The following is a 5,385-nucleotide window of genomic DNA, read 5'->3' on the forward strand; positions in this document are numbered from 1 at the left end:
AGTAGAGAAAAGAACGAGAGGGAGTTTGTCAGTGAATGAACTATCTCAACACCTTTCTAGGTGGTGGAAAACAAGTGGAAAAAGAGAGCTCAATGGTACAGCGTACCCAATAAATATGGAGGGGCTGTAGCCAAAGAGGGAGCATTCTGCCTCGCAGAATGTAGACACAAGGGTGACAGGTGTGGTGGCAGCAAAACGTGGCCTAGGAATGAAAACAGGAATATTTATTGACAACCTGTTGCTGACTTTTTTATTCAGAATATATAGCAGGCAGGTGTTACTTTCTAGGTTTAAAATATAGATGGTATTGGTGGCATGCATTCTAAATAAAATTTAACATGCTGTCTAGTGCTACTGTTGATATTAAAGCATCAGGAGGAGAGCTACTCTGAGCAGAATGGTTCCCCAGGGACATGGCAGAGTAAGGAAGAAGGCATATGCCTGGTTCTGGAGACAAAAGTGGAGGGACAGAGCTAAAAGGGAACATGAAGATGGGAACAAGAAGTCAGGATTACTACTCATAGTGAAGGAATGGAAATGAGAAAAGACTGAAATCAGTCCACTCCAACTTTTTTGTTAGGCTATAGATTATATGAAGCTATAGACCTAAGAAAAAACATGAACGCAATACAAAACAATAAAATATTGAAATGACTCATCTACTGGCCTGGTATGGAATGGGTTTGGTATAGCCTATATAAATTTGGTGTCAGAAACCTTCCATCTCCCCACACCTCATACAAATGATACTGCAAGATTTCTGCTTCTAACTAAGATGCAGTAAAAGGAAACCAAATTCATTACCCCACCTGAAACAAATAAGCTGTTGATATTGTAATATTGTAACAGTGGGAACTGAAAAACAGGACTCAATTTTTAAGCCTTGCACAACAAATGGGTAAGCAGAGGACACTGATCCCCCAGAGAGGGAAAACACACAAGGCAAGTCCTGTGACAGTCACAACTTTCTGTCCAGACAGGTTTTCCAGGCTGCTGTGCCAGGAGGGAGAAGCCAGACAGAGGCAGGCAAGGATCTCAAACTGGGGAGAGAAGCATGGAGTCCAGAGAGGCCAAGGGCACTGAGTTCAAAAATGTAAAGTACAGGAGGGGAGACAGCTGCCCAGAGAAAGAACTAAGGAGACCCACAGAGGAACGCCTGCATTGCAAGTCTTTGGTGTTTGGCAAAATACGCAAGTAGAGAATTGCTCAGGAAGCAGAATGGACAACGTGGAAGGAGTAGCTCCTTAGAGCTCACATGAGTCTAAGTAAAGTTCCAGCTACAGGGAAAAAACCTCATAAGTCATGGAAAATCGGCAATACGTGATGTTGTCTTAGTACTAGAGGAAGTTAGCTTTGGATTAAAGGTGGTTCTGGTTTCACCTAATGAAGTTTAAGAGCAGACTTGAAAAGATCAAATTGTTACCCGCTAATTTGTTGAGATGAGGGTCTTAATAACTACCACCCCCCCAACACACCTCCTGGAACTGACTTCGAACCATTCTCCTCCTGATCTCTACCTCCCAAACAGCCAGGATTGCAGGCCTAAGACATCTCACCCAGCCACATAAATTTATTTCTCACAGAGCTGGAGGATGGGAAGTCTGAGATCAGGGTGCCAGCATGACCGGGTTCTGGTGAGGGCCTCTTCCATGTGGCAGATGGCCACCATCTCCTTGTATTCTCACATGGAAGAAAAGAAAGTGAGAGAGCTCTGTGGGGTCTCTTTTATCTTGTAAGAGTATTTCACTGATCTCTTTCATGAGGCTCTGGCTCCAAGACCTCATGGTATCCCCAATTCCCACCTCCTAAAGCTATAATATTAGGTATTAATATTTCAGCATGTAAATTTTGTTGGGGCATAAACAGCCCATCACAGAATTTAATTAAAAAAAAAAACTATCAGCTCTGCAAAAAGCAAGAAAATATGAATTATAATAAAGAGAAAAACCAATCAATACACCAGTCCCAGAACTGGCACAGATAATAGAATTAGTATACAAGGACATTAAAATAGCTATTATAATTGCACATTTCATATGTTCAAGATTGATCAGGTAAAGAATGGACTTAAGAGATTTTTTAAAAATCAAAATTTTCAAGATACAAATGCAACGCTACAATAAAACCACCGGGAATGGAATAAGCATCTATTTAAGCTGTTTAGACACTTGCAGAAATAATGATTAGCAAACTGAAAGTTAAAAATTATCTCAAATAACATATGAAGAGAGTTACAGAAGATACATTAGAATTACATTGCTTAAACCTGCAGAAAAGAAGAAAACTGACTAGAGAAAAGAGGCATTACATACAGAGGAACAAAATAAAGACAAAAGTAATTTCTCACTGGAAAAATTTAATTAAAGAGACAGGAAAATAAAGTAAGGAAGATAGGAGAGCTGTTTTAGAGATGTGAAAGTTATACATGCTCTCCAAGTTACATCCCAATAAACTCACTGTAAGTTGAAAATATTGTAAGTCAGAAACACATTCCCTGTACCTCACCTACCAAACACCAAAATTCACAACACAGGGTTTTACCTAGGCGACTGTGTGACTGATTGGGGACTGTCACTGCAACTGTCCAGCATTATGAGGGAGACCACCCCACTGCATATTCTAGACTAGGAGAAAAGTCAGTCTTAAACATTCAAAGTACAGTTTCTGCTGAATGTATATCACTTTCATACCACTGTGAAGCCAAACACTTGAAAAATCTCAAGTTCAACCAATAAATCAGAAACCACCTAGGATGGGAAGCCAACAAACAACCTGCAGCCTAAAATTCTATATTCAATAATAATTTTTAGATAAAAAATGCAATGCTACAATAAAAAATCTGGAATGGACTAAGCTTCTGTTTAAACTGTTTAGACACTTGCAGAATTAATGATTAGTGAATTGAAAGTTATAAAAATTATCTAAAATAACACAGAGAGAGAACTACAGGAAGCAGAATTAACATGGCTTAAATCTGCTGAGAAGGGTAAATATGAAAAGCAACCAGAGAAAGGAGGTGTCCCATACACAGGAATAAAATAATAACAAGAGTTCTTTATTAGACATACCAAAGATAAAAATAAGATCATCACCCCAAAACCCATGCTATAAGAACTGTTAATATGTGTCTTTCAAGCAGAAGGAAAATCAAACCAGGTAGAAACCTAGATCTACAGGAAGGAATGACCAACACTAAAAAATAAGTATGTTAACAAATATATTAAAAAATTATTCTTCTTATTAAATCCCTTTGTAAGATAAAAAGGAAAAAATAACAATACACACTGAAGTTTCTAACATATGTAAAGCACATGCCCAAAGGCCAGGAGGGAGAAGTGAAAATACAGTGGCCCTTGGGTTCACAGGTTCAAACCTGTGGGAGTTCAACCAATTGCAGATCCAAAATGACATCTGTACTGAACGTGTACAGACACTTTTCTTGACATTATTCCCTAAACAATACATGTAATCACTATTTGCATAGCAGTAACATTGTTAGTGCTACTATAAGTAGTCTAGAGGTGACTTAAAGTACATGGGAGAATAATAGGTTATATGTGAATAGTATGCAATTTTATAGAAGGGATTTGAGCATGTCCAGAATTTGGTATCTGCAGGGGTTCTAGAATCAATCTTTCACAGATACCAAACAAATAGTGAGGTGATAGGTTTTAAGCCCACTGTCTGGGTCAAAATAGCCCAAGTAAGAGTCATGGGCAGTCAAGCTGGTAAAAATAAATAAAACCCAACTATATGCTGCCTACAATAAATATATTTGAGCTATATAAACAGAAATAGGTTGAAAGTAAAAGAATGGAAAAAGATACATGGTGTCAATGCTATTCAAAAGAAAGCAGGAGTGGTTTTGTTAATAACAGACATAGGAGATTTTAGAACAAAAACTGTAACATTATTAGGAATAAAGAAAAACATTTCACAATGGCAAAGTGTCAATTCATCAGCAAGACATGAATTCTTACATTTATGTATCCAAAAACAAAACCGCATAACATACAAAATTGAAACAGAAAAATACATTCAATATTAACAGATGTCAGGATTCCTCCTGCATAGTTGATAGAATAGAAAAACAATAACAAAAGAGAAACCTCGAGCAACTCTACCAAACTATGACAGCAGTACACATGCTTTTCTTCTGTACACAGAATGTTTACCAGAATAGACCATTTTCCTGCCCATAAAAAACCTCAAACATTTACAAAGTTAGTTCATATGGAATACGTTGACTACAATGGGATTGAGTTAGAATCAACAGAGAAGTTCTTCAGCAAAAAACACCCAAGTATTTGGAATCTAAATAATTCAGTTCTCAATAGCCCTATGAGTTAAAGAATCAGTGCTTGATAGCCCTATGAGTTAAAGAAGGTCTCAACAGGGGAGTACGAATGTATTTTGAACCTAATAACAATGAAAACGAAACATCTCAAAATCTGGAAGTTGTCCAAATCAGGAGAAATGAAGAAAAAAAAAAAAAAAGCTAGAAGGCAAAAGGAAGAGGGAAGGGAATGTCTTCTTTCTTCTTCCTCCTTCTAAGCTTGCTGTTCCTGTCTACATCACCCAGTAAAGACTTCTTACCTTGTCTTATGGATAAACATAATCCATATTCCCCCAACCCAAATGATGTTGAAGCCTTAGCTGCCAATATTTGTGAACTTAACCTTATTTGTAAATAAGGTCTTTGCAGATGAATTAAGATGAAGTCATTAGGATGAACCTTAATATGACTAGTGTCTATTTAAGAAAAAATTTGAACACACAGACAGACAAGTGGACAAGGAAGACATAGGGAGTACACTACTACTGTGTACAAACCAAGGAAAGGAATGATGCAGGAAGAACCAACCCTGACAACACCTTAATTTTGGATTTCTAGCCTCAGAACTGTGAGATAAATTTCTGTTGTGTTAAGCCTCCTAGTTAGTAGTGTTTCTTATGGCAGATCGAGGTAGGGAATGCATCTGGTTGGGGCAAATGGTAACTCTCCAACTTGCCTGCAGCACTCCCATAATCAGCCCCATTCCAATCATGGAGGGATTGACACCTACGGAGCTCCATCTCCACCATTCCTTGAGGGTTCTGGATAAACGTCTAGGTTCTGTCAGCCCAACTCTTCCCTGGTTCCTCAGTCCTTAGGGATGGGAGAGCTTCCTGTCATTACTCTTAGTTCACATCTGGGTTTCCTTCTTGCCTTTTCAGTCCTCCAACACCCACTTACCCAGTTCCTTATATTTCATTTACTCCATGGGAATAGAGAACAGCTTATTTCTGATAACACCCCTTAACAAAAACTATCGCATTCACAGTAAAAGCCTACATCCCGAGCATAGCGTACAAGACCCTACACAATGTGTCCTCATTCTTGTC

The sequence above is a fragment of the Castor canadensis genome, chromosome 9 (assembly GCF_047511655.1).
Source record: "Castor canadensis chromosome 9, mCasCan1.hap1v2, whole genome shotgun sequence".
NCBI classification, from domain to species: Eukaryota; Metazoa; Chordata; class Mammalia; order Rodentia; family Castoridae; genus Castor; species Castor canadensis.